The 25,123-nt window shown below is 47.7% G+C and overlaps 1 pseudogene; it reads right to left on the bottom strand.

Moving 5' to 3' along the window:
- Positions 1–16,858: 16,858 nt before the first annotated feature.
- On the bottom strand, positions 16,859–17,769 carry LOC101655689 (annotated as a pseudogene).
- Positions 17,770–25,123: the final 7,354 nt, after the last annotated feature.

Genomic DNA, 25,123 nt, shown 5'->3' with positions numbered 1-25,123 from the left:
GGGTTGCTGTCAGTCGGAGTGGCAATGGGCTGGATGATGCAAATGCTCTGGGCTCCACTACCTGCCACTGTGGGTTATTAGGTGTTTGTGATAGTTACAAAATCTCTTGTCAACTTGAGACTGATGAGCGAAGGGGTCGAGTTTAGCCTGTCAGTCAGCTTGCAGCTTGACGACCTCATTTGGAAACGCTAAGAGATAAATAGCTCATTGGAGGCAGGACACCCACTGACTTCCTGAGGGACCATGCAGCCGACAAGACACATGGAGCTATGCTAGAGCCCTGAGCTGGAGGAGCCATGTGGAGACCCCTGCCAGTGCTGAGATGTTTACAACACCACTGGAACTGCAAGCCTTTCCACCCATTGGCCTGTGATTGGTCTGCATTCGGTGTCATTGCATGTGTTTCTTGAGTCTAAAGAGGACTTTGTAGATTGGTAGTGGTCATATGAGCTAATATCAGATTTAAGGCCTTAATCTGGACTAGGCTGGGATGTTTTCTCCATATTCAGTTGCTCTTGTATATAAAGCTCTTCCTTATACACATATGAGTGTCTCTCTGAATTTGTTTCTCTAGTCTACCCAGACAACACAACCTTGGACTAGTTCAAACCTACCAACCCCTTTCAGGGACAAAGATAAGGCTGTTCGTTCCTGTAATAATTTACAGCTGCAGAAACACAAGGATTGGCTCTCCTTTGCCCAGTAGGGTCACTGTGAGTCAGAAAGGAGTCAATACCAGTGAAGCTTTGGGGGGAGCCCACATGTTGCCAGTTTGAACCTACCCAGTGGCACCACTCAAGAAAGGCCTGGCGATCAGCCTCCAGGAACATGCCCACGGTCCTCAAAAGGCCATGGGACCCCGCAATCCCACTCCTGGGCATGTGCCCCAAAGAAACAAGGTACAGATCATGAACAGACATCTGCTCCCCCATGTTCACTGCAGCACAGTTCACAATATCAAGAAGCTGGCAACAGCCTAAATCTCCATCAGTGGAAGAATAGATAAAAAAAATCTTTGGTGTATGCACCCAATGGAATACTACCCATCCCTAAAAAACAGCGACAAAACCACAAATCTCCTCATGACATGGAGGGATCCCAAAACCATTATGCTGTGTGAAGGTAGTCAATTACAAAAGGCCCAACACTTCCCACACTGCTGCAGGGATGAGCCCCCGGAGGGGAGCAGGTGTCATTGCATGTGTTCCGTGAGTCTGAAGAGGACTTTATAGCTTGGTATGGGACACATGGGCTAATATCAGTCTTAGGAACTTCTGGGCTGAGCTGGGATGTTTTCTCCATGTTCAATTGTTCTTGTATATAATCCTCTTTCTTATACCCAGATGAATGTCTATGAATTTGTGTCTCTAATTTACCCAGACTAACACATTTGGTATATGAAAATATAGATTCAGTGAATCTCTAGAGACAACTAGAACAAAGACTGATGGGGGTACAGGGGAGGGGGGGTAAAGGAGAGCTGATATCAAGGAGTTCAAGAAGGAAATAATTGTTTTGAAACCGAGTGTGGTAGCAAGTATACAACACTGCCTGCTATGATTGAACTACATATGGAATGTCTGGATGAGCCCCTGAATGATTTGGTGAGAAACAAACAAATAGCAAAAAGACTTTTAAAGAAATGGCTACTATTGTTAGCTGCCAATGGGGCAATATGACAGCCACTAACCCCTTTAGAGCAGGTCTTCTCTGTTGCTCAGGGGTCTTCATGAACCATAGCCAAGCAGTTGGCAATGAGTCTGGTGTGGCTTTGACTTATAGGAGGAAACGGGCTCAGAAAGGTGAGGTGGCTTGTTCAAGGCCACTGAGAACTCAAGCACAGGGCTTCAGCCATTACATCCTTGGCTTGTCCACCGCCCAGCACAGAAGTGGTATTACCACTTCCAGCCCCCGTTTCTGGCATGCTTCTTGGTGCACGCTGGAGGAGGAGAAAGGGGACATGAACTTTAGGGACTCAGAATTGGGACTCAGCTCTAAGCCAAGCATACGGAATGCTAAATGGCTGGATCCATCCAAGGATATGTTCCCTCCTTTCCTACTTAACAATCTCCTCCACAGAGACCTGTGATCCTGGAGATATTCGGTGCTGTGTGGTTTGATACAGAAGCCACCAGCCACACTGGGGCTAGTGAAGACTTCAAATGTGACGTGTGTGACTGAGAAGTAGTCATTTAATTTAAATAGTCATCTGTGGCTAGTGGCTCCTGTGTGGACCTGGTTGGTAAAGAAACCAAGACTATGTGAAAAGGAGGACAGGGTTACCATCTGCCAGGATATGGTGAGCCAATTCCAACTCCCAGTGGGCTCACACCTCTAAGCTAGAGAACTTTATATCAAGTAGTAATTCTATGTCAAGAAAGCTTCCTAACACAATCTAACTCAAGTCCATAAGCCTGCTACTAGTCCATAGGTCCCTCTTGAGACTTACACAGCCACATGCAATGATGCAAAATGCAGGAAGGTCTCAGGCCGGTGGATACAAAGTTGTGTGGATCCAACGGTGGTGGAAGCATCACAGGGCTCTGGCAGGTCCCAGAGTAGCCCTCCTGCAGGAAGCTGAAGGTCGAGAGAGGTGGGGAGATTCCCAGGGGCCTTCCTTCTGAGAAGGCCACATTTGCACCCACAGGGAGATTGACACCACCCCTACACTTTTATTATATCTTCAAGTTGGCATGAACCTTTGTAACGACCACATCAGCCAGGTGCCCTGTCTGGGCACTCCTAACTCATTGGAATTGATTCCAACTGAAGAGCCTGTCACTCTTTACAGGAAGCAGAAAGCCTTGAGTTTCTCCCAAGTTGTTGCCCAGCCAGTACCCCAGGGCTCTTGTAAGCATCAGCTAGCCCAGTGATGTTACCTGAATATCACACCTGGGAGCTTGCTACAATGTGACCTCCAGCACTAGCCCGTTGTGCCCTCCAGTCAGTCCCATCTCCTAGCAGCCCGCTGGTGCAGAGCCGAGCTGCCTGGAGGGCTTCCCAGGCAGCAGGTCAGCAGCTCTTGTCTCCCCTCGAGCTGCTGGTGAGTTTGAACCACTGACTTTTGGGTTAGCGGTCCAGCATGTAACCCCTCGACTCTGTCCTACTCCTTGTGAATCTGAGCCTCTGAGGAGGGAGGCGCACTCGGGTGAGGCACCGGGCTCATCCAATCTCTCCTAGTCCATCCCAGTCATGGATCCCCCGCCCACTCCCAGCACCTGATATCCCAGCTGGTTTGAAGTCAAGGCTGCCTTTTCGAATGCAGTGCTTTGGGATTGAGAGTTTAGAAAAAGCATCAACAACCACTGCAGCCATGCTTAAGCTTTGCCCACTTTCGTAATTTTCTATCTATGTGTCTCATCCCAGCATGTGTGTACTTAGATTCTGATGACAAAGTGTTTCCATCCTTGCCGCTAAGGAGCACTCTAGCTGTCCTTCGTCTTACATACATTGGACGTGTTGTCAGGAGAGACCAGTCCCTGGAGAAGGACATCATGCTTGGGACAGGAGAGGGGCAGTGGAAAAGGAAGGCCTACAGGACATGGCTTACACAGCAGCAGCAGCAACGGACTCCAGCACAGGAAGGACTGGCAAGAGGGTGTGGGGCCAGACAGTGTTCTGTCCTGTGGTGCCAGGCGGCTATGGGTCAGAGCGGACTCGATGGAACCTGACAGCGTAATAAAATGCTAATGCTGTCCCTAAATTGAACAGAGATATAGAGGAACCATGATATATTAATGCATTTTTGCTCATACTTCATTGTTGCCCCAGAACAATTAGTTTTTTGTTTTGTTTTGTTTAGAACAATTCGTTCCTATGACATGATCCTGCTTCATGCTCAGCCTCACGAAGGGACCACAGACCTTCGTGAAATGGTCACTGAAGGTAGGGTGCTACAGCCAAATATGGTGAAGAAACCAGATGGTGCCCAGGCTATCCACCCAAAAAGTTTCGGGGGTCTTAAAGGTTTGTATTCAAACAAGCCGCCATCTAAGTGAGGAGTCAACTAAGTCCACGTGGAAGAAGCACACCAGCCTGTGTGATCCAAGAACTGTAAACCATAAAATTCAAATGCACAGGAGGAAATAGTAGCAGAGCATAAATTGTGAAACCCCTGATTTGCAGAAAGCTATGGATGACAGGGGAAGCCCCAACCCATTTTCAGGGTCTCCACATGGATTAAGCCACCAGTTGAAGCCCCTCTGACCAAAGTCCAGAAATGAATAGCTTTGCTGTTAGAGATAGCATTGTAAAGTCAACTATGGAAGATGTAGTTAGGTTAAAATAATTTGATCTCCCTTTTGATCTATTTTAAAGCTGTTGTGGATTTTAATGTTTTCTGTTTGATTGTTTTCCCCCCCTATGTTTTGTTTTGGCATTGTTGGTTGTTTTTTTCCTTCTTATTTGTGTTTTATATATGAAACCCAAGATAGGTAGACCAATAGAGACTGTAACTGCGTTGGTAATTGGCAGGAGAGGATGGGGGCAGAAATGGGGAGCTAACAGCAATTAGTATGAAAAGAAGTGTCCTGAAATTGATTGTGGTGATGATTGCACAAATCTTAATATGACTGAATGATTAATTGTATGATATGTGAAGTATATGCCAATAATTTTTTTAAAGGTCATGGCTTGGGTTAGGTGCACCTTAATTGTCAAAAATGATGTGCCGTATATACTTGTGTCTAAGCTGTCTTTTTCAGCACATTTTTTTAATGCAGTTTTTGTGATAAAAGTGGGTGCCTCAACTGATATTTGGGTCACCTTATACTCGGGTATATATGGTATCTGTTTTCAATACTTTAAGAAATCTTTTTAGCTCTTCTGACAAATGCAGTGCGTTGGTTGTTGGTCCAGTTAGCATGTGACATTTTACTGTTGTTGCTAGGTGCCACTGATTGGTTCAGACCCAGAGTGAGCTTTTGCAACAGAGGGCAACGCGGCCGGTCCTGTGCCACTCTCACTGTTGTTCAATGCTTCAAGCCCATTGCTGTAGCCGCTGTGCCAATCAAGTCCCTTGAGGGCCTTCCTCTTTTTCATGACTCTTCTACTTTACCAAACACAATGCCCTTCTCCCGGGAAAGTGTTCTGGAATACCCATTCTTCTCAAGGTTATCCAAAGTTTGTTATGGTCCCCACAGTCCAATTCCTTGGCACAGTCAATCAAACACAAGTAATGCTCTTTCTGATAGTATCTACTTTCAGCCAAGTTCTGTCTGACATTCGCAGTGATAAGCCTGGTTCCATGTCCTGTGCTGAATTCTGCCTGCATTTCTGAGAGCTTCCTGTCAATGTACTGCGGCAACGACGGTTGGAGGATCGGATCGCGGCACAATATCACTCGTGTGTGCTATCCACGATATCGTTCTCTAGTTTGCACATTCTGTTGGGTCACTTTTCTTTGTAATGGGCAGAAATATGAATCTCTTCCCCTCAGTTGGCCAAGTAACTTACTCCCACATTTCCTGACATAGATGCGTGAGCGTTTCCAGTGCTTTGTCAGCTTTCTGAAACACTTCAATTGGTATTCCTGCAATTCCCGGAGCCTTGTTTTCTGCCTAATGCTGTCAGGGCAGCTTGAACTTCTTCCTTTCGTTCTTGCTCATATGCTACTTCCTGAAATTGTGGAATTTCAGCTAGTTCTTTTCGGTACAGTGACTCAATGTATTTGATCCATCTTATTTTGATGTTTCCTGCAGCATTCCCTATTTTTCCCAAAGCGCATTTCCGTATTGCAACTGGAGGCTTGGGTTTCTATTCTGAGTTCTTGCAGTTGAAGATATGCTGAGCATGTTCTTCCTTTTTGGTTTTTTATTCGAGGTCTTTACACGTTTCATAACAATAGTTGACTTTGTTTTCTCAAGCTGCCCTTTGACATTTTCTTCAGTTCTTTGGCTTTATCCTTTCTTCTCTTTACGTTAGCTAGTCTACGATTAAAAGCAAACTGAGGAGTCTTTCTGACATCCACGCTGGTCTTTGCTTTCTTGTCTGTCTTTTAAATAGCCTTCTCTTTTTCCTTCACGATGTTCTGGATGTCCTCCCACAGCCCATTAGGGCTTCTGTCCTTCGTGTTCAGTGCATCAAACTTGTTCTTGAGATGCTCTAAAGGTTCAGGTGGGATAGACTCAGGGTAGTATTTTGGCTCCCATGGACTTGTTCTCATTTTCTTTAGCTTTAACCTGAACTTACATATGAGCAATTGATGGTCTGTTCCACAGTCAGCCCCTGGCCTGGTTTTACCTGCTGACGAGCTTCTCCATCTTCTCTTCCCACAGAGGCAGCCAGTTGCATTTCTGTGTATTAAATCTGGAGAAGTCCCTGTTGTTGAAAATAGGTACTTGTTGTTAACAAGTCGTTGGTCTTGCGATCTCCAGCTTCGTTTCTATCAGCAAGACCATGCTTTGCAATGACTGTGCCTTGCTCTTTGTTTCCAACGTTTGCATTCCAGTAGCCAATGACGATCGATGCATCTTGATCGCAGGTTTGCTCAACTTCAACAGAAGACGGGGGTCGATCTCTTCAGCTTCTTCATCACTACATTTTGTGGTTTGGGCATCAGTTGGAATCACAGTTGTATTGACTGGATTTCCTTGAAGGTGGATACTTGGCTGCACTTCAAGGTAGATGGCGAGATGTCCTTTCCCACAATGACTGCCAGGCCACTCCTGATTACATCAGTCCTGGCCTAGTAAATGATAGGATTTTCAGATTCGAAATGGCCAGTGCCACTCTCTTTCAGCGCAGTCGTGTTTCGGATCTCCATCTTGGTACATTACATTTCCGTTTTTGACCACTTCCAAAGCCCTCAGGTTCGCCCCTGGCGCATTCCATGTTCCGCTCAGCAGCAGATGTTTGCAGATGTTTCTCTTTCCCTTGGTTGTACTCCATCAGCAAATGAAGGTCCGGAAGGCTCTACTCCCACAGGCTATATCACATCCACGCCACCACGGTTGACAGTACTTTGGGAAAACAACTCTTCCTCATTGTGGGTAGCCTCCAGGTGGAGGGCCCGTCCTCTGGCACTATTTCCAACCATGCCCTCCTTCCATTCTTCAGACCTGCAGTCTCTGACATTGTTTCGAAGCTCTGCATACGTTTTTCCACGGCTACTTCCTCCAAAGTGGGGAGCCTGGTCCTGCTTCCTTGTCTGTCCCCGGTCTGGAAGCTCCACTGAAACCCGTTCACTTTGGGTGACCCTACTGGCATTTGAAAGACCAGTGACACAGCATCCAGCATCCCAGTGACACCCAAGTCACCCCAGCGTGACACACTGAGAGACGCGTGGTAGAATGCAATCATTAATGACTTCAATTTCCTTCCCTGGTAGTTCCCTGGAGGAACGCTGGTGGTGTAGGGGTTGCAAGTGGACCTGCTCACCTGAAGGTCAGCAGTTCGGAAACCACCAGCCAGTTCTGAGGGAGAAAGACAAGGCCGTGGACTCCCTTAAACAGTTAGTTACAGTCTCAGAAACTCACAGGGCACGTCTACCCTGCCCAACAGGGTCACGGCGAGTCCCATGGATTTGTGGCATCCTTGAGGGAACTCCGCTCCATTCCCTGGTGAGGGAGTTGAGAACAGAGAGGTTGCTTAAGATCCACAGGTGGGTCTCTGGCAGCTGGGGCTGGCATCCTGGTCACGCCCCTCTCTAGGAAGGTGACAAAATCCAGAGCAAAGACTAGGCAGGAGAGGAGGCAGTGGGATGGACAGAGAGCTGACAAAACTGGGCTGGAGCCCTGAGCCAGCAAAGGACTTCCCCAGGAGGCCTCTCTGTTCCTTCTGCTGTAAACGGAGGGGCAGGGATCCCTGAAAACCCGCTGCACACAAGGGAAGACTCCATAAATACGGCACCTTTGGGTCCTCAGGAGTCATCCGTTTCTTAGGTGTGTGTCTAATCGTCTCAGCATTCCACCTCCCATGACTGAAAATGATTCTGAAGTTCCAACCCTTGAAGCAAAGAGAGGTGCTGTTAACGCTGAGGTTCTGAGGCTCCTCTCAGAACCTGCAAGCTTGTCCCGGAGCCCCCCAGATAACGCTAGCCCCCACCAAAGTGTTCCCAGGGGGCAGGGCCACGGATGCGGTTTCCAGGCAGCATAGCAACAGGATCTGCCGCCTGCCTTTGAAAGGAGACAAAAAGGGAGCTGCAGTCAGATACCTCGGGGCAAATCGGTGTGAAAGCCCCTCAGAGAGGCCGTGTGGGAAAGGCCAACTATTGCCTTCTGCCCCAGCGCCCCCCAATGTGAAAGCCACAAAGGGAAGGCCCCGTGGCCATGGGGTCTTGGCAGGCCGACCCCGAAAATGCTTGCAGCCTCCCCCGCCTGACTCCCACTGCCCATGGTTGCCCTCGGACCATGGTTCTGGACTATTGTCATGGGCGCTCACCGGCCTTCCTTCCTGGAGGCCCCCCACCTACCACACACCCCTCTCCTTGCCATCCTTGTCAAATGGAACCCCGGGACTTTTTCCCCTTTGGCAGCTGAGACCTTAAAGGGAATTTTGAGAGCCACTCACTTCCCTGCTTAAAATCTGCCCACGGACTTGTGCCTGCTCCCCGCTGTGAACTGATGCAGGTGAGGGCACGCTTCTCCCTGCCACCCCGTTTCCGCACCTGCCGCGACCTCTAGCCCCTCCATCCCACCTTTCAGTCCTCAAAGCTCTCCCTCCTGTCCGGGGCGTCTCGCTCTTCCCCTCTTTCATTGATGTTTCCTCTAGCACATTCAAGGCTTCCTCGGTTTTAGACCCTCCCATTCCAAGGGAGCCGGCCAAAGCCAAGGCCACCCTTGTTCTCAGGTCCACTCCTGAGAACACATGCTACGTAGCAGACCTGTGTTCACTGGGGTTCTCTTGTTGGTCACCTTAACAGAAGTGGACAGCCAGGCCTTTCCTCTCCGGCGCTGCTGTGCGGGCCTGGCCCCTCCACCTTCATGCTAACGGCTGGGTCCAAACCGTGTGTGTGACAGGAGATGGTCTCCCAATGACGCCTTCTCCAAGTCCCCAGGTGAGGGACACGGCTGGCCCAACCCCTGTCTGTGGTTCGATCAGCCCTGCCGCTGGACTAGGGCTTCTACATTGCTTCGATATGGTTAGGTACCTTGTTGTGTACCTAACAAAACCACATTCTTTTTTAAAAACAAAGAAACCTTCCCCATTTGAAACGGAAATTCTAAAGCAAACCAGGCAATAAAAACATTTCATCTTAAATGTTCTAAGCACATCATAAAATGACTTTAAAAAATACCCAGCATTGTCAAAGTATTGGTAAATTTCAAAACTTATATTTTTCTGTCTTTCTTTTGTTCATAATTAAGGGGCTTCATTCGGGACATCAATAGGTTACCACAAGTCAGGGTCAGTAAACAGTCGGGATCCACACTGATGCCCACAGCAACCCCTCTCTTCAGCCAGCAGCCAAGTCTCTCTCTGGTTCTTAGTCTCAGCCATGCAGTCCCTTGGCCTCTCCCTCCCTGGGCCAGAAGCAGCCTGCCTGTGGCTGTCCACGGCCTCCAAGTCTGGGCCTAAAGATGAGCAGCCCATGATCTTCTCTGAGCCCCGTTGCCACGGCCCCTCTTGCTTCTGGTTTCCACAAACTCTGCCACTTCAGAGCTCTCAGACCTGCTCTTCCAAATGCTCCTGCAATAATGTATCTTTTTCTTCCTGCTTGATTTTAATGCTGAACAATAGTAACTTTCTTAGCAAATAGAGGGCTGAATTCATTTTAATTTTGAAGAAAGAATGCTTTGTCGTCAACCTTGAGACCCTCAGAAATGAAAGTAAGGAAGAAGACATTTCAAGAAAATTCACCCTCGTGCTGTACTATCGCTGAGAATTTATCTCGCACAATTTTGCATAGTTCAAATTTAATTTTAAAAAGCATCCCTAGACATCATTCCGTCTGTAATCATTCAGATGTTTCATCCACATTTTCCTTAGGTGGGGGCATGTGTGGTAAAATCCATGTGAAGTAATTCTATTTAATGAAGAAGTGCAATCAAAAAAAAAATAAGTGCAATCAGCAAGCAGAAACTCTCTTGCTGGGTAATGTCACATGGATATAGTTCCTTATCCCAAGCAGAAAACTCAGAAAAGTCGCCCAGTGTGTAGTGGGTCTCTCTCCCCCTGGAGCAGCAGGGGAGGAGCGTCCGGAGTCTGGGGAGGAAGGGGTCATCACTAAGTGCTGCTGTGGAAGCAGAACGGATGGGGCCGGAGAACTCTTTAGAGTCGATAGATGGATCCTGATCAAAGGGGGGAAAAGATGAGGTTCCTTCTCCCATAAAGAGGTACAGACTCGAAACCTCCCAGGGGCAGTTCCCCTCTGCCCTTGGGGGCCCCTAGGGGTTGAACTCGCTCAATGGCAGCGAGTGGCTCCTACTCCCGGGCAGCAAGGCCCTCAATTTGGAGGGGACCGATTGTCAGCTTGTTGTGTATATTTGCAGAGACTTCTGTCCACTCATGGCATTCACCTCCTTGTCAAATGCTCATCATTATTCTATTGCTTGCCTTAAAAAAAATCTCACAAAATGGTACCCCAACCTGCAGATTGTTCCTAACAGGGCAATAAAGTTCTTCTTTTCCTCCTCCTCCTTCCTTCTTTCTTACTCACTTTCTTCCTCCTCCTCCTCCTTGTCTGTAGAGTATGGCTCATCATGTATTCTCCATCAATCACTCAGGCTGTTCCCTGAAGATGGACCCGGAGATAGTTTTGAACACAGAGCATAGCACAGCCTCATGCTGAAGTTATTTCAGCCCTGTGTGGGCATCTCTAGAACGGCAGTTCTCAACCTTCTTAATGCTGCCACCCTTTAATATAGTTCCTCATGTGGCTACTGCATCACTGTAATTTTGCTACTGTTAGGAATCATAATGTAAACATCTGATATGCAGGGTGTATTTTCAATGTTACAAATTGAACATAAAGAAAGCATAGTGATTAATCACAAAACATGGTGTACTTATATATTGTGAAATATTTATTTCTAATGACAAATCAATGAAACTTTGTCTTGAAGCATGGTGTAGCATGGGTAACAGTCTTCACTACGGGTACTCATATGTGGGCGAATCTGCATGTGGGTGGACCCTCCTGGACACGGATAGAGGAACGGTGTCTCGGTTCCTAAGACCATCAGAAATATGTGTTTTCCGATGGTCTTAGGTGACCCTGTGAATTGGTCGTTTGACCCCCAAAGGGGTCACGCCCCACAGGTTGAGAACTGCTGCTCTAGAAGCTCACCAGCTAGGAGTGGCTGCTGGGTGGGAGGGGATGCTGACAGGTGGTATCACAGTGCCCTGCACAGAAGTGGTGCTGACTGGTCTTCGCTCGAGGAAGAACCACAGCAGAATGTGCGTGGGGGGACTATGATAAGACCACTAAAATTTCACGTGGCCTTTAAGAAGCCACCTGTTCTCTGTGCTGAGCCACGCCTCCCACAAGTACCCTGATACTTTTTTTTGGGGTGGGAGGTGAAAAAAGAAGCTATGTATCAAAGGGCTACCGACTGCAGAACAATAACACGTCTTTGCCGTGTTGTCAGTGGGTTTCCAGGCCTTTGGGCTGAAGGTCTGAAGGTCCGCGAGTAAGACGGGTGTGTTTCGGTCATGGGTGCCCTCCAGTGGGTCCTGGCTCTGAGCAGCCCTCTGTCCAATAGAATCCGCGACGGCCGGTCCTGCGCCAGCCTCGCCGCTGTTCTTAGCTTGGAACGCAATGTTGCAGCTGCCGTGTCAGTCCACCTCGTGGAAGGTCTTCCTCTTTCTCACTGCCCTTCGACTTTACCAAGCATGAAGACCCTTTCCAGGGACGGTCTCTCCTGACAACACGTCCAAAGCACACGAGACAAAGTCCCGCCATTCTTGCTGCCAAGTGGGGAGTGCTGTGGCTGTGTTTCTTCACAGACACATTTGTGGGCACCTCTCTCAGGCCGTGGTGCTTCCAGTCTCCATCAGCAGCGTCAGCACCAGGGTTCACAGGCGGGCTCCAGCTTCCACACACGGATGAGGCATGTGGAACCATCAGAGTATCAGGGTACTTGTGGGAGGCGTGGCTCAGCACAGAGAACAGGTGGCTTCTTAAAGGCCACGTGAAATTTTAGTGGTCTTATCATAGTCCCCCACGCACATTCTGCTGTGGTTCTTCCTCGAGCGAAGACCAGTCAGCACCACTTCTGTGCAGGGCACTGTGATGCCACCTGTCAGCATCCCCTCCCACCCAGCAGCCACTCCTAACTGGTGAGCTTCTAGAACAGCAGTTCTCTACCTGTGGGGCGTGACCCCTTTGGGGGTCAAACGACCAATTCACAGGGTCACCTAAGACCATCGGAAAGCACATATTTCTGATGGTCTTAGGGACCACAGTATGGGTCAGGAGCACCTTAGTCCTCATCCCTGCTCTTCAACACTCTAAAGAGGTCTTGCGCAATTTTGGGGGGGTGGGGGAACAGTATGGGAATTCTGGTATGCTATGCACAATTACATCAGTGCTGGAGGGATTAACTCAGAAGCTGCGTTCTTCAGGAAAAAGGAGAAAGAATGACAAGCTCAGGTGTGATGTGTGCAGACATCTTCTGGGAGATGTTTCCCTCCCTTGCATGCTCTCTAGTCTTCTGCACTAGGGCTCTGTAAGGGGGACCAGGGACCAGGAGGCTGGTCCTTGGATCTGGCTGCAGAGTTCACAGAGTGACCGATGTCTATGCACATGATTGGAACACAGCACCATCTCACTTAAGCCTCTCTGTAATCTCTCTCTATTTGTTATGGAAGTCCTGTGCTAAATGGCTAGTGTGCGCCTATATTGAAACCATATCTATATTTTTCCCAAAAGCATTTTATTGGGAGCTCATCTAGATATCATAACATTCCATAGCTCAATCACATCAGGCAGTACTGTACCACTGCTACCACAATCAGTTTCAAAACATTCTCTTCCTTCCTGAACTCCTTGACACCCGCTCCCTTATTCCCTCTCTCCCAATGTACCCCCCAGAAGCCCTTTTATTCGACTTGCTGTCTATAGGTTCATCAATCCTGGGTTTATGATAACTGAAAAACAGCATGATGTATAACGAAAATTCAAGAGGGTTATACCCAATGACAAAATGCATTGGAGATAAACCCCAAGATAAAAAACAACACACAATATGCTGAAAACCAGATCTGGCCCAACGTGCATGAGAGGGGAGACCAACGATGAGGTGTTAACCATTCAAGTCAGGTAAAACCGTATTTCTAAAGAAAGTTTCATCAAAGTTCAACTCTTGCATTCGATTCTACTGTAGTTCTATGCAGTAGAATGATTTGCTTAAGAATGCCTTGCAGCATACTATGTGTTCTATTTGAATGATTACCTTCCATGTATTGCCACACTAAATCCCAGATTAGTTCTGTCCCTTGGATGCCCACCGTTGTTTCAGCGAACACTTGATACCAACCCTTATGACTCAAGCCATGACGGGTGAAATGCACCGAATTCAAAGTACGCTCAATTCCTCGAGTGTCCACTAGGTGGTGGCAGAAGTCTCACTTTATCAAACGAGTCCCAGTGGGGTCAGACTTCCTTCTCAAAAACCAATCCAAACTCACTGTGAGCAAGTCCATTCCGACTCATAGCGACCGTACAGGGGAGGGTAGAGCCGCCTCTGGCAGGTGTCTGCGACTGCAGTTACAGGCGTAGAAGGCCCCACCTTTCTCCGGGGCGTCTGGCGGTTTCCTTCAGACTCACCGAATGGCCCTCCCTGTTGTTGAGCGTGGCTTCCTCTTCGTGCAGGGCGCCCCCTCACACCTCCCAGGTGTGCAGGGCAGCACCGTGCTTCACGTGGTCTTCAACGCTGGGAGGAAGGTCTGAGCATCTGCTTCTGAAAGGAAGATGTCACTTCCAAGGTACTGTGGTTTGAACTGCCCACGGCGTGGTTGGTGGTCACTTCCAAGGTACTGTGGTTTGAACTGCCCACGGCGTGGTTGGTGGTGGTGGGTCTCTGGACCCTTGGCACCGCCAGGGGATTCTTGGTTCCATGTTTGTTGCTCGTTCTTGCCCTCCTATAACCTCCAGCTCCCGAGGGGACCCTGGCATGGGGCCTCTGTTCCAGATTGGGTCAGTTCTGGACGAAGTGGAGCGCAGCTGGAGTCCAGTCCAAGGTGACAGATGAGGAGCCTCAGATGGCCTGGGACTGGTCACCAAGGAGGGTGCTCTGGCGGCGTGGTGCTGAGGAGCTGAGCGGCCAACGCAAGGTCAGCAGTCGGAAAGGCCAGACCCTCTGCGGGAGACTTCCAGGAAGCCTAGGGCACCCACAGGGGCTGCTCTACTCCGTCCTGTCGGGTTGCCGGGAGTCAGCATCCGCTCAAGGGCAGGGAGTTGGCTGGTTTGGTGATTCACGAAGGTGGGATCCAGGCTCTCAGGCCTCAAACACAGGAGCACAGGCGCGCAGACTCCAGCGCCTCCTTTCTAACAGAAAAGGGTGATGGTTGGATTCCCCCTCCAGCTCCTCTTCCACCACTATGGACAGGCTCGGAAACCCCAGGGGGCACGCCTCAAACTGTCTCCTGGGTTACAGGCTACCCTACCAAAGCTGGTCATTGCTGGCCTGGCCGTGGGGCTGGGCATTTTCTTTGCTGGAAAGGGGACCATAGGCCAAGGAAGTTTGGGAACCTATGGAATTCATGTGCAACATTAGAAGCCAAAAGATAAGAAAAAGTCAGCCCTACCTTTGCGATAATGTAAGGGCCATTCCACAGGCTTTCCGAGATTGAAACTCTTTATGGGATAAAAGGCCTCATCTTTTTTTGGCAGAGCGGCTGGTAGCTTCAAACTGCTGACCTTGTGGTCAGCCATCCAATGCAAAACCATTACCCCACCAGGGCTCCTTTAGAGCTTTAAAAGCAGGTCTAAATGGTGCCCTAAAACTTACGGTGGTAACTGAAGTATGCAACATCTTCCAAAGTATTTTTTTTTAATCAGTAACATAACATTCACTTCACTTCTTTGTTTTTTGTTTTGAGCCGGATCAGGATTTTCTTTTTATAGGAAGAAATTGCCTTTTCAATGTCTGGCCCATTGCCTGGTTGCTTCCTTTAGGCTGTATATGACCCAAGAAAGAAGAATGCTTTTTACACTTCTAAAAAAGGCGACATTGAAAACGATCTTGCAAGTACCCACAGCCCCTGGGTTACAGAGGAGCTCCATTCCTAACTCTGACTTTATATAAAATCATAACCGGTAGGCGAGATTTGAATCTGACATCAGTGAGTCAGATATTTGTCTTAGAACATAGTGTACCTTTCCATGCATCAAAAACCTCAAAAGCGAATCACAGACACACTCACATGCATTTAACAGTGTTGGCATAACCCAGTCAGCATGCCCGGCGGGTCCTCACTTCTGCTTATGAATCTGTCAATGACAATGTGACGTCTGATCACATAAAAAATGCTGCCTCCAGGCGGAGTGCACCTCTCCCACCCCAAGACGCCTTTTACATTTACAATCACGGCAGGGACAGAGTGCCTAGTCAGCAAGGTAAGCACTGGCCAACTCGTGCTTACTTGCTAACCTGCACTGAACCAAAACCCGTGTGAAATTGTTCTCTGCAGATTAGTAGGCAGGCACAAGGAGCCCACGCTTTACCTTGCTTATTGGGAAATCCATCCCTGATCTGTCTGTGTTATGATCAATGAAACAGTGTATGTACCTCAAAGTTTTAATATAATCGGTTTTATGTGGATCGGCTTCTAGCTGCAAGTTGTATTGAATTTTCTTAACCTAGAGACGCCTGTACTTACATAACAGCCTTGCTTAGGTCTCTGAGTCCACATGCCCTTACGCCAATGGCTTTAATGACCAGACAGTTGGAGGTGAGCAGTCTGAATTTAAGGTGTAGGCTCCAGGGGCAGGCTCCCTGTTCACCTGTGGGGAAGGCCCTTGTCTCTTGTCAGAGCTAAGTCCTTGGTTTTTGGTGTTCGTGTGCTCCACGTCTTCTCTTCTGATGGTGCTTGCTTACTTACTTTGCTCTTGGATACATGGAAAGATAGTGATTTAAGACACACCAGTCTACATGAATACGCCCTTGATACCACAACAAAGCCGACTCTTCCCCCAATGGGATTAGAACCACAGACTCATGGGTTAGGATTTACAATATATGTTTTGGGAGGGGAGCACACAATTCAATCCACTTATTTCTGGCCCTGGAAGAAAAACCTTACTTGCCTCCCACTATTTTATTTGGGTTTTATTTGTGTGCTTAAAGTATAAAGGGGAAGAAATGGAAGAGCATTTCTTACCGAGAATCTTGGTTTAACAACTGCTATGACAAGCCAACCCACATGGAGCCCTGGTGGTGTAGTAGGTTATGTGTTGGGCTTTGATCCACATGGTGGGCAGTTTGAAACCACCAGAAGCTCCTCAGGAGAAAGACTGGGCTTTCTACTCCTGTAAACAGTTACAGTCTCAGGGAAACCCATAGGAGGTTGCTATGAGTCAAGGGGGCAGAGTTTTTAAGCCAAACTATATGTGTGTGTTTCTTTAATGTTTGTGAACAGAGCTGTGATGAAACAGGGGAGTGGGTGTCTGTTTGTGTCATGGCTCGCTCTCTCTCTCTCCCCCCACCCCACTGGCTTTGATATCTTTTATTGGAATAAATTCTCAATGGCGAGTTTTTATTTACAAACTGTAGTATGTGAAAGATTGTCCAACCCACTTGGGATCATGAAGTATTCTTGTATATTTTCCTATGTTCAGTTTGTAGGCTGAAGAAAATTTGCTTCACATTCATAAACATCTCAATATTAGAAATGAAAATAAACCCACCTTCACCCATCCCTTTATTAAATATACAAACAGCTCAAAAGCATACATTTATTTTATTTTTTATTTTTTAACATTTTATTAGGGGCTCATACAATTGTTATCCCAGTCCATACACACATCAATTGCAAAAGCATACATTTAGATCGAGGTCTACATTTTAATCTTGAGGTGTAATCCAATAAGATGGAAAGGTAAGTCCTGTATCAAATAATGCAACACATACAGGCTTGGGGCTCCTTAGACTGATTGACAGCAATGAGAGCCAGTTTGGGTGTTGTAACATAAATGCGTCCATCCCCTGTTACAGTTTCAAGTTCCTGTCGGCCAACCCTGTCAGGAGGCAGTTACAAGGTATCGTCTTCGTTTGTAATTTCACTACAGTCAGCAATTCTCAATTCTTGCATGACACTTGTTACAAAGCTTCTTTCCCAATCATGACATCAATTTTTTGGTAATTGCTGTTGTTGGCATACCTAATTTACATACTTTCATGTCAACTTGAAGATATATACAAGTGTAGGGGTGGTATTCAACCTGTCAGTCAGGTCACAGCCTGATGGTGCCTCCTTCTGGTCATGGCCTTCCCATCAGGAGGCTCCTGGGAACCTTCCCCTCCTTTCCCTCTCTCTCTCTCTGCCTTCACCTTCCTGCTGGCTGACCCATTGGATCCACAGGACTTTGCACTCCCAACCTGTGCATTCTGCATCATTTGCTTGTGAGTTTGAAGAGGGACTCATGGACTAGTATCAGACTTACGGATTTGAGTTGGACTGGGCTGGGATGTTTTCTTGGTATATAATTACTTCTTGATATAATTTCTTACACATATATGAGTGTCTGGATTTGTTTTTCTAGTCAACCCGGCCTAACACAATAACCAAGCTTTCTGTCTGGTTGAAACTTCAAGTTTAGGAACGCTGATCCATACTTTCCTTGTGCCTGACATAGCAGCGCAGGTAGAGATCTCTGGCCACAGACATTTGTGTGCCCGATAAGACCCCATGCTATGGCTTTTAATTCTTTAGGGAATATACCAGCAGAGCAGCAATTTTGATTAGATTTTTAAAAAATGGTCCAAAGGGTTTTTATTGATTTGTGAATTCATGTCCCTGAATGTTCTTACACAGGGACAAAAAGCAACGAATGGATGTCCATTCAACAAAAAGCATATGAAACAAGAGAGGCTTTTAAAATGTCTGAGACACTCACTCTAGGGTACTAACATGGTTTCATTCACTCATTCAACAGATATTTGTTGAGCACTTAGGTTTGGCCAGGTGTTAAGGATATAAAGATGGACGAGACATGAATCCTGCCCGTGGGGAGCTCACAGTTCAGTATGGGACACTAGCAAATAAAGAGACAATCACAGAATTCTGGGAGAAGCTCTGTGACGGAGCTGACTGTTGCCTGCGGTGGAGATCCAGAGCAGGAACTCTAAACCAGCTTGGGGGAGCCATGGCTGCACATCTGGTCTGTATCACGGTGCAACGTTTGGCATCCTCGGCAGAGCAGGTTGCACCCTCCCCCCCCCCCCCATTTCACTGTTGTGAAGTGATGTAGAACCATCCACACACCAACTCCACAACTTGCGTGTGTGCAGTTCAGCGACAGTAGTAATGTTCGGAAAGTTTCACAACTCTTTTGCTCGTCAATTCATTCATCTCACAATACCTACCAAGTGCTTAGATTTCACCAGGTGCCACCCTCCTTTCCCACCGTTAGCAGAAACTCTCAGCCCCCTAAGCAAAATCTCCACCCTTGGGTGATGTCGTGAGGGGCTGTGGAGTCAGCGCTGACTCACAGCCACCCACCCGATGTACAACAGATGGAAACACTTGTGTGGTCCGGCATCACCCTCACAAACGTCACGTGTGGATCCACCGTGGCAGCCGTTGGGCCAATCCATCTCACTGAGGGATTCTTCTTTGTGGCTGATCATCCACTTGACCAAGCGGGATGTCACCCTTCAGGAACTGGCCTCTCCTGATAACATGTCCAAAGGACGGACCTGAGGCAAAGGCTCTCCACCCTCCCTTTCAAAGAGGAGGCACATTCTGTGGTATTTCATCTAAGACAGACGGGGTTTCTCCTCTGGCGCTCAGTGGTACTTTCCACATTCGTCGCCAACACAGTGATTCAAATGCACTAGGTCTTCTTCAGGCTACCTGGCTCACTGACCAGCTGTCACCTGTGCACGAGACGATTGAAGATACCATGGCTTGGGTCAGGTGCACCTTAGTCCTTAGAGTGACACTCTGGTTCCTTAACACTTTAAATAGCTCCCGTGTAACAGATTCACCCAGTGAAACCCCTCGTGGGATTTCTTGACTGCGGTGTGTATTTCCACGAGCGCTGATTGTGCGTCCACGTAAAATGAAATCCTTGACAACTTGAATCTTTTCTCCACTTACCATGATGGTACTTAGAGGTGGGATAAAGTGAATGATGAGAAGTGCTTTGTAGGTCAGTGACATTGTTAAAAAATAAACTCTCAAGAAGGGGTGCATCAGGGTTGTATCCTTTCACTGTACTTGTTCGCTCTGGATGCTGAGCAAATAACGAGAGAAGGTGAATTCTATGAAGAAGGATACAGCATCAGGGTGGGAGCCAAAGGCTGATTCACAATCTGTGACATACAGATGACACAGCCTGACTTGTTGAAAGTGTGAGGGTTTTCATTTTATTTACATTGAGTTGTAATCCATACCGAAGGCTGTAATCCTTGTTCTTTATCAATGTGCCCTTCAAGTCCTCCTCCCTGCCTGCCAGGTCCCGTTGACGCGATTGATCCAGGTGTTGTCTCCATCGGTTTGCCCAATCTGGGTTTCCCATACAGAATATTTCACAAAATCAAGACAGAGTCTTTCTTGATTGTAAACCACACACCCACTATTCCCGTGTTCTATTTGAATGACTGCCCAAGTGCAGGTCCACGTGGAGAGTCCACACGAGCACAATGAAGTGTTCTAGAAGTCCCATTCCTCTCAAAGCCGTCCAAAGTGTGTTATGATCCACACAATTGAGTGCCTTTGCACAGTTAATAAACACAGGTAAGCATCCCTTTGGTATTCAACCAAGATCCATCTGACATCAGTAATGCCATCCTTTGCACCATAACCTCTTCTGAACACAGCTCGAGTGTCTGGCAGTTTTATGTTGGTGTACTGCTGCACCCGTTTTTTGTTTTTAATCATTTTATTGGGGGCTCATACAACTCATCATAATCCATACATCATCCATTGTGTCAGCACATTTGTTGCCAGCATCATTTTCAAACATTTGCTTTCTTCTTGAGCCCTTGGTATCAGCTCATTTTCCCCTCCCTCATGAACCCTTGATAATTTATGATTATTATCTTGTCATGTCTTACACTGTCTGACATCTCCCTTCATCCACTTTCCTGTTGTCTGTCCCCCAGGGAGGGGGTTATATGCAGATCCTTTCTACCCCACTTTCTCTCCACCCTCCCGGTATCACCATTCTCACCACTGGTCCTGAAGGGATCATCTGTCCTGGATCCCCCATGTTTCCAGTTCCTATCTGTACCAGTGTGCATCCTCTGGTCTAGTTGGATTTGTAAGGTAGAATTGGGATCATGATAGTGGGGGGAGGAAGCATTTAAGAACTAGAGGAAAATTGCTACTGTGCACCCTGACTGGCTCCTCTCCTCCAGAGACCCTTCTGTAAGGGGATGTCCAGTTGCCTACAGATGGGCTTTGAGTCCCCACTCCACACTTCTCCTCATTCACAAGGATATGATTTTTTGTTCTTTGATGCCTGATCCCTGATCCCTCGACACCTCGTGATCACACAGGCTGGTGTGCTTCTTCCATGGGGTCTTTGTTGCTTCTCAGCTAGATGGTCGCTTGTTTAGCTTCAAGCCTTTAAGACCCCAGATGCTATATCTTTTGAAAGCAGGGCACCATCAGCTTTCTTCACCACATTTGCTTATGCACCTGCGTTGTTTTCAGTGATCGTTTCGGGAAGGTGAGCTTCATGGAATGCCAGTTTAATAGAATAAAGTATTCTTGCATTGAGGGAGTACTCAAGTGGAGGCCCAATGTCCATCTGCTACCTTAATACTAAACCTATAAATATATACACATAGATCTATTTCCCCATCATCATATATAAATATATTTACTTATGTACATGCCTGCATTTGGACCTCTTTAAATGCCCGTTGCTTCCTAGTTCTTTCCTCTATTTCCTTTTACTTTCCTCTGTACCACTATCATGCTCAGCCTTCATTTGGGTTTCAGTAACTCCTCTCAGTTACATTGCCCTTGATCAAGCCCTACCAGGCCTATCACACCCTCCTTGCCACTGATTTTGGATCACTTGTTGTTTCCTTGTCCCTGGGTTTGTTAACATCACTTCCTTTCCCCCACCTCCACCTTTCCCATGACCTGCAGAACCACTGGTCCAGTTGTTTTCTCCTCCAGATTGTTCATCCCGCCTATCTTATCTAGATGGACCTGCAGAGATCATAATATGCACAAAAACAAGACAGAGCAAAACAAAGCAATGGAAAAAAGAAAAGAAAACAACAAAAAACAAATGACAAAAAAAAAAAAGGAAGAGAGAAAAGCCTATGAATAGTTCAAGGTCTGTTTGTTGATCTTTACAAGTGTTTTCTGGGTGGAGTCTGATGGGGTGCCACACCCTGGCCCCAAAGTCTATTTTGGGTACTCCCTCGGGACTTCCTTGCTCTGCTTCCCTTGCTGTTCTGTTACACACCCTTAGTGTTTTGCCTAGGTGTGGTGGGGTCAGATCGGGTGCGCTTCCCACAGTGTGTCTCCAGTGTGGTCCCCTGTAGGGCTATGGGTCAGTGAGGGATGTTGTGTCTTGTAATGGGGCCAGCAATATGGTCCTCTCCGTGCATTGGCTGCTCTGAGCAGAAATATCCTCCTCAAGACTTGGTGGGCCAGGATGTGCCCACCGTCTCTTCCTCCACCTTCATTTGCTCCTGTGTGCCCTGATCAGACATGTTCCTCTCCCTGAGCTGTAGCTTCAGTGCTGTCCTCTGAAGTAAATTCTTCTGGGGGGAAGGGCGGCTGTCCATGTAGTTGGGACATGTAGTTGTAACCCTCAGACCTCTCTACTGGTTCCTTGCTTCATGCTGGTATGTTGCATTCACATCTTGGAACACCGGGTTGCAGTCTGGTCCCTCTTTCCCTGTGGAGATATAAACAATACCCTGTTCCCCAACTCACTACCCATTTTTTCTCTCTTTCCTCCCCCCCCTCATTTTTAGTTGGCTACCATATGTATCCCTGGATTTGGTCTGGCCCCTGCCATACTACCTGAACCTTACCCCAGGAATGTTTGTATACACTAGCTGCTACACCCATTTTTAAATGATCTCTAGCAAAATTTTACTTGCATGTGATAGTAATTATATTGTTAATTTCCACATTTCATTGGGTTGTGCAAAATTTTGTCATGAGCTCTCTAGCTTTGTTTTTGACCTGTTTTCCAACTACTAATCCTTCCTCTGTTTCCAGCTTTCACATTCCAATCACCAGCAACGATCAACTCAGTGCATCACGATTAGCATTTGGATCAATTTCCAAGGGAAAAGGCTGGTAGAACTCTTCCATTTCTTTATCACGGGGGTTTTAGTGGTGAGTAAATTTGAATGACAGTTGGATTAACTGTCTTCTTTGCAAACAGAAAATGCTATCCCATCACCAACAGCAGCATACTCTGTACTTAGACCTTGACACGTACCTTTCGATGACGAACGTGAAGCCATTCCACTTGAATCTGTCATTTCTGGCCTAGGCCAGTGCCACTCCACTTCAGCTCCCCGATGCTTAGGATATTGATCATTATGTGCTCATTTCTGATCACTTCCAGTTTCCTAGAGGCATACTTTGTATGGTCTGACTATTATGAAGGGATCTTTGCAGCGGGCCCTGTCAGCACACGAAGGTCACAAAAGCTTTACTCCAACCACATCCCCAAATGCGACTCTACAGAGATGACGCAGCTCTTCCCCGGGTGTATTTTGAGCGCCTTCCAACCTGAGGGGGTGGCCTAGTGGTTACGTGGTGGACTGTGACCTGCAAGACCCGCAGTTTGAAACCACCAGTCCCCCCGAGGGAGAACGACAGGCCTTTTTTCTACTCCAGTCAGAGCTACAGTCTCAGACACTCACAGGGGCAGGTCTACCCGTCCTACAAGGTCACCATGAGTTGGCGTCCACTCGATAGCACGGAGTTGGGTTTTTGTGTGTGTGATCTAACCCAAGGGACTCCTCTTCTGGCCCTGAAATCAGGCTATGGTCCACTGCTGCTCAGAAGGCTTTCAGTGGCTAATCTCTCAGAAGGGGTGAGCTTCTTCCTCTTTCTAAGTCTGGAAGCTCTGCTGAAACCTGGAGCCTACGGGTGAGCCTACTGGTATTTGGAATACCAGAGGCATAGCTCCCAGGGTCTCAGCAACGTGGAAGCCACCACAACACGACAGACAGTCTGACAGACGAGTGGAGGTGGATACAGTAGAACGTGGAGCACCATCAGCCATACATAGACCAATGCTCCTAGCGGGAATATTAATCATAATCCAAAGAAGTAAACAACCTAAATGTCCCACAGAGGAATCGCTAAACAGAACGTGGCATCTGGGTGCCATGGGGCATTCCTTGGGCACAGTGGTACAGGAAGTTATGATTCGTGCTGCATCATGGATGGACCTGGAAAGGGTATACTGAGTGAAATACACCTACCCCCAAAGGGCAACTATTGTCTGATCACAGTTCAGTGCAATGTCTGGAGTAGACAGATGTAGAAACTCACACTACCTAGTCAAATCCAACTCAGACTCATCCTGCGTAGGGCTTCTTAATCTGCATCTGCTTGTGGGACTGCTTATGGGAATAGACAGCCTCATCTTTCTCCTGGGGAGGGCTGGTGGTTTTGAACTTTGCAGTCAGCCGTCCCTTGCCCAGCACCAGGGCTTTAAGCACATGTACAGGGAACCAGGGCTGCGAAGGAGGAGTAAAGAGGGCGTCCTGACGAGGGGACCTTGAGTGGTGGTGATGGGACAGTTGAAAAGCAGGTAAGGAGAGGATTGCACGTGATGAACATAATTGGTGCCACTGGTTTTCACTTGTAAGAAAACAATGTATGTACCATGTGTTTGAAACACTGTAGGTGTAGCAGGTGTGGGCACAAGGTCAGCAGTTTCCACCAGCTGCTCCGGGGGAGAAAGATGAGGCTCTCTGCTCCCGTACAGATGTACAGTCCATGGACCTTCGGTGAACACACAGGAATCGCAGAAGGAAAATGACAGGAGACCTGCAGAGACCCATGCCGGCAGCTCTTATTTCAGGGCCTGCTGCCCCAGCCCACGTTTCCGCATGTGGCTGCCTAGCTCCGTGTACTGTGACTCGCCCTTCTGCTTTCAAGGACATCGTCTGTCTAGGCAGCTCCAAGGTCTTGCTTAGGGCCATACGTGTGCGTGGAAGTGAGGCCACAGAGCCAGGTGGCCTGGAGTGTTGGTGCTCACTCGAGAAAACAGTGGCTTGTCTTTTGCTTAAAAAAAAAAAAAAAAAGAAGTCATGTTGAGGTTTCTTTCTTGTCTTGTGGACATATTGCTTTGGCCAAACCCACTGCCAAGAACTCCTGAAAGCCTTGAAAAGTGAACTGAAGGTGCCAGGTGTGCCTGACCCAGCCCGGGGTCTTTTCCATCACTGCCCACGCATGTGAAAACTGGACAGCAAATACGGAAGACCAAACATGGGCGGAGACTGAATTACAGAGCTGGCCGACTGGTGAACGCACCATGGGCTATCAGAAGCATGGGCAAGTCTGTGTTGGCAGAAGTACAACCAGAATGCTACTTTATCTTTGGACATGCTATCAGGAAGGAGTAGTCACGCTTGGGGAAGTGGAGAGGCAGCAAAACACTAAGGAAGACGAGATGGATTGACATAGAGGCTGCAGCCACTGGCTCAGATACAGCAATGAGCTTGAAGATGGTGCAGGACCACGGAAGTAGTGTTTCATCCTGTTATAGAGGTTCTCTGTTAGCTCCCAGCCTAATAACACCCCACCCCACTCCCCACCTTCGCCCCCCAAATTTCCTGGCGTTTAATCCTGGGGCGTGTGCTCTCAAGCCCTGATGGGCATTGGGTAAGCACTAGTCTGCTAAGATGGCTGAGATGTCAGTCGGTTTCCCCAAGATTGGCACTGTAATTCAAGATTGACAGCTGTAACTTGGTGCAGCACTGCTCTGTCCTCCAGGGTCACTGTAAGTCGAAGTCCACTGGACCCCCTGTGCTTTCTGTTCTGGGTCTCTTCTGCCCCAGTCACCAGTGAGGTCTAC

The sequence above is a fragment of the Echinops telfairi genome, unplaced genomic scaffold, assembly GCF_000313985.2.
Source record: "Echinops telfairi isolate 266 unplaced genomic scaffold, ASM31398v2 ScPeMD7_9;HRSCAF=40, whole genome shotgun sequence".
Lineage (NCBI taxonomy): Eukaryota > Metazoa > Chordata > Mammalia > Afrosoricida > Tenrecidae > Echinops > Echinops telfairi.
The sequence above is the reverse complement of the archived record's forward strand: the minus strand, read 5'-3'. Positions and strand labels throughout refer to the sequence as shown.